Source organism: Pseudophryne corroboree, chromosome 2 (genome assembly GCF_028390025.1).
Source record: "Pseudophryne corroboree isolate aPseCor3 chromosome 2, aPseCor3.hap2, whole genome shotgun sequence".
In the NCBI taxonomy this organism is placed as follows: Eukaryota; Metazoa; Chordata; class Amphibia; order Anura; family Myobatrachidae; genus Pseudophryne; species Pseudophryne corroboree.
The window spans coordinates 117,341,659-117,355,298 of NC_086445.1; positions in this window are offsets into that span (position 1 = coordinate 117,341,659).

The following is a 13,640-nucleotide window of genomic DNA, read 5'->3' on the forward strand; positions in this document are numbered from 1 at the left end:
CTCCTCCTTCATCACCAGGCTGATCCCCCTCCTCCCCCTATTACCAGGCTACCCCCCCTTCACCAGCCTAATCCACCCTCTTCACCCTGTCACCAGGCTAACCCACCCCCCTCACCAGCCTAATGCACCCTCCTCACCCTGTCACCAGGCTAACCGACACCCCTCACCAGACTAATCCATCCTCCTAGTTGCGAAAAAATTATATATCAAGTATATAATAAACAGGCGCTGAAATTAGTAGTTCCTCCAAGCTGCTGTGAATAGGAGAAAGTCAGTCTCCTTAATGGAAATAACACAAAAAATAAAATTACAGCGCTTATACAACTGATGCTAATAATGGATAAATTTAATGACTACAACATATTAAAATTCCAAACATATAAAAATTGATGATATATTATGTTCAAATTGCTCATAGACCAATTGACGGACATACACTAAGCTCCTCAATATAACCTTAATGAAGGCAGGAAAGTACATATATTAAATTAGGACGCAAAGTCTAAATTAGACCAGGACTAATGCAAATTGGTACCCAACATGTGTTCCAATGCAGGGATCCGAGTTAAGGTCCTTAATTGTGGAGTGGATTCTGGTTCACAGTCTGTGGTGATGACGTTGTAATGTCCTGCACACTGTGTTCCACTTTAGATGAATCCTGTGAAGTTATTCCACGCTGGACCAGATGGAATCGGGATCCTGGTTCACTTTTAGCAAAAAGGTGGGTCGTCCTGGATATTGGAGCCAACAGTGATATTGCCTTATGTGGAGTCCAATGGTCTGGAGCAGAGTTCCCTTACGCGTTTCGCTGCTCCAGGCAGCTTTGTCAAAGGGTAGTATGATGTTCAAATTAGAGATGTGCACTTGAAATTTTTCGGGTTTTGTGTTTTGGTTTTGGGTTCGGTTCCGCGGTCGTGTTTTGGGTTCGACCGCGTTTTGGCAAAACCTCACCGAATTCTTTTTGTCGGATTCGGGTGTGTTTTGGATTCGGGTGTTTTTTTCAAAAAACACTAAAAAACAGCTTAAATCATAGAATTTGGGGGTCATTTTGATCCCAAAGTATTATTAACCTCAAAAACCATAATTTCCACTCATTTTCAGTCTATTCTGAATACCTCACACCTCACAATATTATTTTTAGTCCTAAAATTTGCACCGAGGTCGCTGGATGACTAAGCTAAGCGACCCTAGTGGCCGACACAAACACCGGGCCCATCTAGGAGTGGCACTGCAGTGTCACGCAGGATGGCCCTTCCAAAAAACACTCCCCAAACAGCACATGACGCAAAGAAAAAAAGAGGCGCAATGAGGTAGCTGTGTGAGTAAGCTAAGCGACCCTAGTGGCCGACACAAACACCTGGCCCATCTAGGAGTGGCACTGCAGTGTCACGCAGGATGGCCCTTCCAAAAAACACTCCCCAAACAGCACATGACGCAAAGAAAAAAAGAGGCGCAATGAGGTAGCTGTGTGAGTAAGATAAGCGACCCTAGTGGCCGACACAAACACCGGGCCCATCTAGGAGTGGCACTGCAGTGTCACGCAGGATGGCCCTTCCAAAAAACACTCCCCAAACAGCACATGACGCAAAGAAAAAAAGAGGCGCAATGAGGTAGCTGTGTGAGTAAGATAAGCGACCCTAGTGGCCGACACAAACACCGGGCCCATCTAGGAGTGGCACTGCAGTGTCACGCAGGATGGCCCTTCCAAAAAACACTCCCCAAACAGCACATGACGCAAAGAAAAAAAGAGGCGCAATGAGGTAGCTGTGTGAGTAAGATAAGCGACCCTAGTGGCCGACACAAACACCGGGCCCATCTAGGAGTGGCACTGCAGTGTCACGCAGGATGGCCCTTCCAAAAAACACTCCCCAAACAGCACATGACGCAAAGAAAAATTAAAGAAAAAAGAGGTGCAAGATGGAATTGTCCTTGGGCCCTCCCACCCACCCTTATGTTGTATAAACAGGACATGCACACTTTAACCAACCCATCATTTCAGTGACAGGGTCTGCCACACGACTGTGACTGAAATGACGGGTTGGTTTGGACCCCCACCAAAAAAGAAGCAATTAATCTCTCCTTGCACAAACTGGCTCTACAGAGGCAAGATGTCCACCTCATCATCATCCTCCGATATATCACCGTGTACATCCCCCTCCTCACAGATTATCAATTCGTCCCCACTGGAATCCACCATCTCAGCTCCCTGTGTACTTTGTGGAGGCAATTGCTGCTGGTCAATGTCTCCACGGAGGAATTGATTATAATTCATTTTAATGAACATCATCTTCTCCACATTTTCTGGAAGTAACCTCGTACGCCGATTGCTGACAAGGTGAGCGGCGGCACTAAACACTCTTTCGGAGTACACACTTGTGGGAGGGCAACTTAGGTAGAATAAAGCCAGTTTGTGCAAGGGCCTCCAAATTGCCTCTTTTTCCTGCCAGTATAAGTACGGACTGTGTGACGTGCCTACTTGGATGCGGTCACTCATATAATCCTCCACCATTCTTTCAATGGGGAGAGAATCATATGCAGTGACAGTAGACGACATGTCCGTAATCGTTGACAGGTCCTTCAGTCCGGACCAGATGTCAGCATCAGCAGTCGCTCCAGACTGCCCTGCATCACCGCCAGCGGGTGGGCTCGGAATTCTGAGCCTTTTCCTCGCACCCCCAGTTGCGGGAGAATGTGAAGGAGGAGATGTTGACAGGTCGCGTTCCGCTTGACTTGACAATTTTCTCACCAGCAGGTCTTTTAACCCCAGCAGACTTGTGTCTGCCGGAAAGAGAGATCCAAGGTAGGTTTTAAATCTAGGATCGAGCACGGTGGCCAAAATGTAGTGCTCTGATTTCAACAGATTGACCACCCGTGAATCCTTGTTAAGCGAATTAAGGGCTCCATCCACAAGTCCCACATGCCTAGCGGAATCGCTCCATGTTAGCTCCTCCTTCAATGTCTCCAGCTTCTTCTGCAAAAGCCTGATGAGGGGAATGACCTGACTCAGGCTGGCAGTGTCTGAACTGACTTCACGTGTGGCAAGTTCAAAGGGCAGCAGAACCTTGCACAATGTTGAAATCATTCTCCACTGCGCTTGAGACAGGTGCATTCCACCTCCTATATCGTGCTGAATTGTATAGGCTTGAATGGCCTTTTGCTGCTCCTCCAACCTCTGAAGCATATATAGGGTTGAATTCCACCTCGTTACCACTTCTTGCTTCAGATGATGGCAGGGCAGGTTCAGGCGTTTTTGGTGTTGCTCCAGTCTTCTGTACGTGGTGCCTGTACGCCGAAAGTGTCCCGCAATTCTTCTGGCCACCGACAGCATCTCTTGCACGCCCCTGTCGTTTTTTAAAAAATTCTGCACCACCAAATTCAAGGTATGTGCAAAACATGGGACGTGCTGGAATTTGCCCAGATTTAATGCGCACACAATATTGCTGGCGTTGTCCGATGCCACAAATCCACAGGAGAGTCCAATTGGGGTAAGCCATTCCGCGATGATCTTCCTCAGTTGCCGTAAGAGGTTTTCAGCTGTGTGCGTATTCTGGAAACCGGTGATACAAAGCGTAGCCTGCCTAGGAAAGAGTTGGCGTTTGCGAGATGCTGCTACTGGTGCCGCCGCTGCTGTTCTTGCGGCGGGAGTCCATACATCTACCCAGTGGGCTGTCACAGTCATATAGTCCTGACCCTGCCCTGCTCCACTTGTCCACATGTCCGTGGTTAAGTGGACATTGGGTACAGCTGCATTTTTTAGGACACTGGTGACTCTTTTTCTGAGGTCTGTGTACATTTTCGGTATCGCCTGCCTAGAGAAATGGAACCTAGATGGTATTTGGTACCGGGGACACAGTACCTCCAACAAGTCTCTAGTTGGCTCTGCAGTAATGATGGATACCGGAACCACGTTTCTCACCACCCAGGATGCCAAGGCCTCAGTTATCCGCTTTGCAGCAGGATGACTGCTGTGATATTTCATCTTCCTCGCAAAGGACTGTTGGACAGTCAATTGCTTGGTGGAAGTAGTAAAAGTGGGCTTACAAGTACGACTTCCCCTCTGGGATGACCATCGACTCCCAGCAGCAACAACAGCAGCGCCAGCAGCAGTAGGCGTTACACGCAAGGATGCATCGGAGGAATCCCAGGCAGGAGAGGACTCGTCAGAATTGCCAGTGACATGGCCTGCAGGACTATTGGCATTCCTGGGGAAGGAGGAAATTGACACTGAGGGAGTTGGTGGGGTGGTTTGCGTGAGCTTGGTTACAAGAGGAAGGGATTTACTGGTCAGTGGACTGCTTCCGCTGTCGCCCAAAGTTTTTGAACTTGTCACTGACTTATTATGAATGCGCTGCAGGTGACGTATAAGGGAGGATGTTCCGAGGTGGTTAACGTCCTTACCCCTACTTATTACAGCTTGACAAAGGCAACACACGCTTGACAAATGTTGTCCGCATTTCTGGTGAAATACTTCCACACCGAAGAGCTGATTTTTTTTGTATTTTCACCAGGCATGTCAACGGCCCTATTCCTCCCACGGACAACAGGTGTCTCCCCGGGTGCCTGACTTAAACAAACCACCTCACCATCAGAATCCTCCTTGTCAATTTCCTCCCCAGCGCCAGCAACACCCATATCCTCCTCATCCTGGTGTACTTCAACACTGACATCTTCAATCTGACTATCAGGAACTGGACTGCGGGTGCTCCTTCCAGCACTTGCAGGGGGCGTGCAAATGGTGGAAGGCGCATGCTCTTCACGTCCAGTGTTGGGAAGGTCAGGCATCGCAACCGACACAATTGGACTCTCCTTGTGGATTTGGGATTTCGAAGAACGCACAGTTCTTTGCGGTGCTTTTGCCAGCTTGAGTCTTTTCAGTTTTCTAGCGAGAGGCTGAGTGCTTCCATCCTCATGTGAAGCTGAACCACTAGCCATGAACATAGGCCAGGGCCTCAGCCGTTCCTTGCCACTCCGTGTGGTAAATGGCATATTGGCAAGTTTACGCTTCTCCTCCGACAATTTTATTTTAGATTTTGGAGTCCTTTTTTTACTGATATTTGGTGTTTTGGATTTTACATGCTCTGTACTATGACATTGGGCATCGGCCTTGGCAGACGACGTAGCTGGCATTTCATCATCTCGGCCATGACTAGTGGCAGCAGCTTCAGCACGAGGTGGAAGTGGATCTTGATCTTTCCCTAATTTTGGAACCTCAACATTTTTGTTCTCCATATTTTAATAGGCACAACTAAAAGGCACCTCAGGTAAACAATGGAGATGGATGGATACTAGTATACTTATGGATGGACGAGCGACTGCCGACACAGAGGTAGCTACAGCCGTGGACTACCGTACTGTGTCTGCTGCTAATATAGACTGGATGATAATGAGATGAAATCAATATATATATATATATATATATAATATCACTAGTACTGCAGCCGGACAGGTATATATATTTATTATGTAATGACTGATGACGGACCTGCTGGACACTGTCAGCTCAGCAGCACCGCAGACTGCTACAGTAAGCTACTATACTATAGTAGTATGTACAAAGAAGAAAGAAAAAAAAAACCACGGGGAGGTGGTATACAATTATGGATGGACTGCCGAGTGCCGACACAGAGGTAGCTACAGCCGTGGACTACCGTACTGTGTCTGCTGCTAATATAGACTGGATGATAATGAGATGAAATCAATATAATATCACTAGTACTGCAGCCGGACAGGTATGTATATTTATTATGTAATGACTGATGACGGACCTGCTGGACACTGTCAGCTCAGCAGCACCGCAGACTGCTACAGTAAGCTACTATACTATAGTAGTATGTACAAAGAAGAAAGAAAAAAAAAAACCACGGGGAGGTGGTATACAATTATGGATGGACTGCCGAGTGCCGACACAGAGGTAGCTACAGCCGTGGACTAACGTACTGTGTCTGCTGCTAATATAGACTGGATGATAATGAGATGAAATCAATATAATATCACTAGTACTGCAGCCGGACAGGTATGTATATTTATTATGTAATGACTGATGACGGACCTGCTGGACACTGTCAGCTCAGCAGCACCGCAGACTGCTACAGTAAGCTACTATACTATAGTAGTATGTACAAAGAAGAAAGAAAAAAAAAACCACGGGGAGGTGGTATACAATTATGGATGGACTGCCGAGTGCCGACACAGAGGTAGCTACAGCCGTGGACTAACGTACTGTGTCTGCTGCTAATATAGACTGGATGATAATGAGATGAAATCAATATAATATCACTAGTACTGCAGCCGGACAGGTATGTATATTTATTATGTAATGACTGATGACGGACCTGCTGGACACTGTCAGCTCAGCAGCACCGCAGACTGCTACAGTAAGCTACTATACTATAGTAGTATGTACAAAGAAGAAAGAAAAAAAAAAACCACGGGGAGGTGGTATACAATTATGGATGGACTGCCGAGTGCCGACACAGAGGTAGCTACAGCCGTGGACTAACGTACTGTGTCTGCTGCTAATATAGACTGGATGATAATGAGATGAAATCAATATAATATCACTAGTACTGCAGCCGGACAGGTATGTATATTTATTATGTAATGACTGATGACGGACCTGCTGGACACTGTCAGCTCAGCAGCACCGCAGACTGCTACAGTAAGCTACTATACTATAGTAGTATGTACAAAGAAGAAAGAAAAAAAAAAACCACGGGGAGGTGGTATACAATTATGGATGGACTGCCGAGTGCCGACACAGAGGTAGCTACAGCCGTGGACTAACGTACTGTGTCTGCTGCTAATATAGACTGGATGATAATGAGATGAAATCAATATATATGTATATATAATATCTCTAGTACTGCAGCCGGACAGGTATATATATTTATTATGTAATGACTGATGACGGACCTGCTGGACACTGTCAGCTCAGCAGCACCGCAGACTGCTACAGTAAGCTACTATAGTAGTATGTATAAAGAAGAATGAAAAAAAAAAACCACGGGTAGGTGGTATACAATATTATATATATATATATTATATACAATTATATATATATATATATATATATATATATTAAACTGGTGGTGATTGATTATTAAACTGGTGGTCAGGTCACTGGTCACACTATCAGCAACTTGCAAGTAGTACTCCTAAGCAGACAATAACAAAATATATTATACTGGTCTGGTGGTCAGTGTGGTCACAATGGCAGTGTGGCACTGACTCTGGCAGCAAAAGTGTGCACTGTACGTTATATGTACTCCTGAGTCCTGCTCTCAGACTCTAACTGCTCCCCACTGTCAGTGTCTCCCCCACAAGTCAGATAATTAATACAGTCACACTATCTAATCTATATCACTTCAGCAAGTAGTAGTAGTATAGCAGTACTCCTCCTAATAATGCTCCCCAAAATTACTACTACTGTGTCTCTCTCTACTGTCTCACTCTCTTCTCTAAACGGAGAGGACGCCAGCCACGTCCTCTCCCTATGAATCTCAATGCACGTGTGAAAATGGCGGCGACGCGCGGCTCCTTATATAGAATCCGAGTCTCGCGATAGAATCCGAGCCTCGCGAGAATCCGACAGCGGGATGATGACGTTCGGGCGCGCTCGGGTTAACCGAGCAAGGCGGGAAGATCCGAGTCGCTCGGACCCGTGAAGAAAAAACTGAAGTTCGGGCGGGTTCGGATTCAGAGGAACCGAACCCGCTCATCTCTAGTTCAAATGTACCCGTTTTTATAGGGGAAATGATGTCATCAATTAATTTACATAAACAATCAATTAAAACCAAGCATCATAATTTCAACATTTAATCAAGCAGAAACAGCAGAGACTTAAAAATAAAATCAATCATGAACTAATGTTCATAAAACTAATCACAGATCCCTTAGAATAGCTTTATATTTATATTCCAATAATTAGTCATGTGATCGTATTGCCGGTCATGTGATGCCGCCCAGAGTGATTTCCTATATGGCTGTCTATTCATAGGGACAGCCATCCGTCACTCAGTACGTCCAGCCCCGCTCCCGAATCACGTGGGTGTACGATACCGGAAGTGACACGCTTCTATAGCAACGAAGCCGTCACTTCCTGGTACGCGGTGATGTTAGCGTCCACACCGTTACTAAGAGGCACAGGAGTAACCAAAAGTGGGAGGATTCTCATAAGTTGCGTGTACGATCACCGGAAGTGACCTGCTTCTATGGCAACGAAGCCGTCACTTCCTGGTGCATACTGTTGTTAGCAACCATACTAATGTTGTGAGAGGAAAACATAGAAGAATACTTATGACACTACTAACAGGCTTATGACATCAGCATAATTTATATCAAACTTAGTGGGATGATGAACACATAACTCAATCATCATTGGTTATACAAAAATAGTATACTAATAATAATAATAATAATAATTTTATTTATATAGCGCTCTTTCTCCAATAGGACTCAAGGCGCTTAACAGAAACATAGCATAATATAGTACAGAAAATAATGAAGTACATTTTCATAAAATACAGAAGCATGAAGATACTAAAAGGGACATTATGGAAATGCTTGAGTAAACAGAAAAGTCTTGAGTCTACTTTTGAAGGATTCTATAGTTGGGGCCTCTCACACTGTGCGGGGAAGTGAGTTCCATAGAGTCGGAGCCGCATGACTAAAAGTTCGACCCCCAGATGAATTACGGTAGATTCTAGGTACTGCTAAAAGTCCTTCATCTACAGATCGCAGTAATCGAGTGGGGCAGTATGGGGTCAGAAGCTGTTTCAGGTACCTTGGGCCTTAGTCATGTAATGCTTTGAAACTCAGTAAGCCAATCTTGAAGATGATTCGCCATCGTACAGACAGCCAGTGAAGGGAGTAGAGGATGGGTGTTATGTGGCTAGAACGGGGCTGGTTGGTTAATAGCCTGGCAGCTGTGTTTTGCACCAGCTGTAAGCGCTGCAATTCTTTTGCTGGTAGACCAAGGTAGAGGGCATTACAGTAGTCTAAACGAGATGATACAAATGCATGTATGACTTTTGGCATATCATCTGAGGGAATTAAGTGCTTGATTCTGGCTATGTTCCTCAGGTGAAAGAATGAGGATTTGATTCTGGCTGATATCTGATGTTTAAGTGTCAAGCCACCATCCAGGACAACGCCAAGATTCCGCACAAGATCACTGGTCTGTAATTCTGAATCCCCGAGTGTAAGTCCAGTTGGTTGGCTATGCTGCAGTCTTGTCCTTTGATGTTGTGGTCGTATCATGAGGACCTCTGTTTTATCCGGGTTCAGTCGCAGCCAACTGACGCTCATCCACTCCTGTAGTTCAGCTAGACAGCCATTTAGGGTTGCTATTGGGTTATCAGTACCCGGAGCAAAGGACAAGTACAGTTGTGTATCATCTGCATAGCAGTGGTAGACCAGGCCATGGCGCCTGATTATTTCGCCCAATGGGAGCATGTATACTGCAAAAAGCATGGGGGATAGTATAGAACCTTGTGGGACACCACATGGCAATGGCACTGGTGGTGATGAGTATAATCCAGATGATACTCTGTGACCTGCCTGTGAGAAATGATTTGAACCAGCTTAGGACTGTGCCATCCAGACCACAGAAATGTATCAGTCGCTCAATCAGTAGCCCATGGTCCACGGTATCAAATGTAATCCCCACATTACCTAATTAAATTCAGATGTCATAATTTTGAAGTGTACCTTAAGTTATTCAAAATAAACCACTTATATGTTAATTCTTATTATACAGTCAGAACAGTGCTTATTCAGATCAGAATTCAGGTGCCAAGAAAATCGTCAAACACTGTAATCCAGAATGCATGGCAAAAACCACTAACCATACAGAGGCACATAGATCACTTCTTTGAGAAGGTTAATGAATAGAACTAAGAGAGGGGATTAATTTTTAGGTTATGAATAAAGGGAACCATACAAATATTAAATACCAATTATATTAGTTTTATTCCCATATTTTCTAAATGGTAATTTTTATTAAAAATAAGTTCACCCAAATTAAAAGCTTATAAATTATTCAAGTATTGTATTAAGCTCTAAAGCCTCATTCAGACCTTGCGGATGTAATGTATTTAATTGGAAAGTCCAATAGATCTCTTGCTTGCAAAGCCTGGCATATCTGTCCCCTCCCCTTTTAGTTAATGGAATATGTTCCAGTCCAATAATTTTCAGAGATGCTGGGTTACCCTCATGAAATTTATTGAAATGTCTAGGTACACTGTGGTTAGTAGCTTTGTTGATTACATTCCTCCTGTGCTCCATAAACCTCGTTTTCAGTGGCCGAGTTGTCCTTCCCACATACTTCAACTCACAACCACATATAAGTAGATAAATGACCCAACTTGAGTCACAGTTGATGAAACTTGTAATGGTGTATTCTTTTTGTACCCACTCTCGGGGCAAAGTCAATGTTTTATTCACTGTATGTTGGCATGTGGTACATTTCGTTTTGCCACATTTAAAAAATCCTTTCTGTTTCATTGGAAACCATGATTGTGATCCGTTTTTTTCCTCTTGTTTTTTTATGGGTTTCATATAGCTGGGGGCAAGTATAGTTTTTAATTATTTATTTTTCTTGAACGTGAATTTCGGATCAATGGGGATACAATCTCTTAATATCGTATCATATCTCAAAACATTATAATTTCTCTTTATTATCCGTTTAATCTCCCCTGATTGATTATTATAGGTGGATATAAACGATAAATCCCTCTCATCACTTCTTAATTCCTGTTTCGATTTTGAACCCAATAACTCACATCGATCCAGCAGTAAAACCTCATCATATGACTTCTTTAGTAATGGTTCAGGATAACCTCGAACCTTAAAGGTTTCCCACATGACCTTTGCTTGCGACTCAAATAAACTGACCGACGAACAATTACGTCTAATACGCATGAACTGTCCCATAGGGATGTTCAATTTCCATGGCATGTAGTGGGAACTATTAAAATGTAGATAGGTCCCACTTCCTACCTCCTTGATGTGATTGGAGGTCTGAATACATTCTCCATTCACCTTGCGGGTCACATCCAGAAAGGTAATCTCAGAAAGATGATAAGTATGGGTGAACTGCAAATTAAACGTGTTCGTGTTGAGATAAGAAACAAAACTCTGAACTGTGCTAAAATCCCCATCCCAAATAAAAATAAATCGTCAATGTAACAGCCATAGAGGACAAGGTTCCCCGCGAACTCGCCCCCACACACGAGTTGGTCCTCAACCATGCCCATGTAGAGGTTTGCGTAGCTCGGTGTGAACCTTGTCCCCATGGCCGTACCCATGACTTGTAGATAAAATGTGTCCGAAAAAAGAAAAAAATTGTGCTGAAGAATGAATGAGATAGAATGCAACAGAAAGTCCCTATGTCTCTCCGTGAGGTCACCATCTGCAATAAGCCTTTTTTTAATTGCTTGCAAACCCAATGAATGAGGAATGTTTGTATATAGAATTTGTACATCTAGTGTCAAAAAGGCATATGTTGATTGCCACTTGACATTTTGAATGAGTTGCAAAAAGTGTGTTGTATCACGTATATGGGACCTCAATGAAGAGACACGGGGCTGAAGGAAACTATCTACATACGCTGAAAGATTAGAAGATAAGGAATTAACACCGGAAATTATAGGGCGTCCAGGGGGTGAAGTGATGGACTTGTGAATTTTAGGTAAGTGATAATAGATGGGAATGACAGGAAAAGAAGGAAACAAAAACCAGAATTCCTCTCTGGATATGACCCCCTCCTGACAGGCTGATGACAACAAATTTTCAAGTTCCGCTGAAAATTCAGCAGAGGGGTTTTTAGTTAGTCTTCGATAAAAGGACTGGTTCTCCAACTGCCTATTGGCCTCTCTTATATAATCACACCTATTTTGGACGACTAACCCCCCCCCCCCCCCTTGTCTGCCTGTTTAATTATCACTGAAGTGTCTCTCGTTAATCAATCTCGATAGCAGAAACAACAGAAGACAAAATTATATGTCTAAATGGGAGACTAATGATTCTGTTGATCCCACTTGTGAAGAAACATCCTTAAGGGATGACTTTTTTAAATTAGAAGATTTGCTAAAACAGGAAACTAAGAATTGGTTAGATAGTGTGAATCTCCAAAAATATTTGGATAAAAAGATGATCCCAAGGGGACTACGAATCTTTAAGCCATCTATTTTTGGAGAAAATGAGGAGTATCAGAAAAACTGGGAGGCTATTTTAGACAAGTGTTCTTTTACTTTGATGGAACTGGTAATTAAATTCAGAAGTGATAAGGTTAAGATGTTAGTAGGTGAGATTGACAAAATTAAAGAGAGAATTGAACCATATAGCCTATCAAAGGAGTTTAAAGAACGTGACCAAGTAATCACTGATAAGATCATCAAGTTCGAACAGACGATCACTGATTTGAAGTGCAAAAAATTCAAAAGGGATCTAGAGGACTACACAAAAGGGGAGGTTAGAACTTATAAGAAAAAATCCACTTTAACCCACACAGAGAGATTCAATCCAATCAATTCAGATACCAGAAAACGGACTGAATCTGGATGGAAGAATAGAGAGGATCATTTACACCCCTCTAGACGTCCACAGATGAGACAGAGAGTGTTCTCTGACCATAGAAAACAGAAAGATAGAGAAAATAGTAGGGATGACAGAAAGAATACCCAATCATCTCCCCCACATATTATTGAGGACAGTCAACTAGGGGCCCGCCCAAAAGATAGACAATAGACGAGGGGTAGACCACTCTAGCTAAACTTTTTTAGGAGAAAGTCGTCACAAGAATCAACAGAACAGATCATGTCAGCCTCAGACCCCCAAGAGAAACAGAAGCCCAAGTTTAGAGGGTGCAGAGGAGGGAAAAAGGAGAAATATAAGAAAGTATTAAGAGATCAAAAAACCACCTCGGGCCCTACAGGTATATTCAACCTCTCTAGTAAGATTTTAAATGAAAGTGAAATTTCTCTCCTGACGAAAGGATTGAAATACTCACCTTCAACAGGACCAAATCTCTTTGAGTTGTTTGTGGACCTTAACAGGTTCATTAGAACACTATGTAGAAAGAGATTTTTCGCACAGAAAAAACGAAACAAGATTGATGATGATCTTTCACCAATTCTGTTGAATGATACAGATAAACCTTTACTGTCAATGTTAGAGGAGTTGCAACAGGAGGGTATAACAAATGAGATTATGTCCACTCAGAAGAAGGTTTTTGATATAAACAGGAAAGCCTTCAAATTGAAATCAGATTTTTTTCCTATCACTTCTAAAAGTAGTAGTATTGAATGTTTTTATAGAACAACACTTGATAATTTTAGAACTTTATGTGAGAGATCAAACAAAAAAACTAATCAGTGTGGGAATTTAAGTAAAAAAGAGAGAATTGCTTTAAAAAGATTAACGAGAGACACTTCAGTGATAATTAAACAGGCAGACAAGGGGGGGGGGGTTAGTCGTCCAAAATAGGTGTGATTATATAAGAGAGGCCAATAGGCAGTTGGAGAACCAGTCCTTTTATCGAAGACTGACTAAAAACCCCTCTGCTGAATTTTCAGCTGAACTTTTGATATTTGTTGTCATCAGCCTTTCAGGAGGGGGTCATATCCAGAGAAGAATTCTGG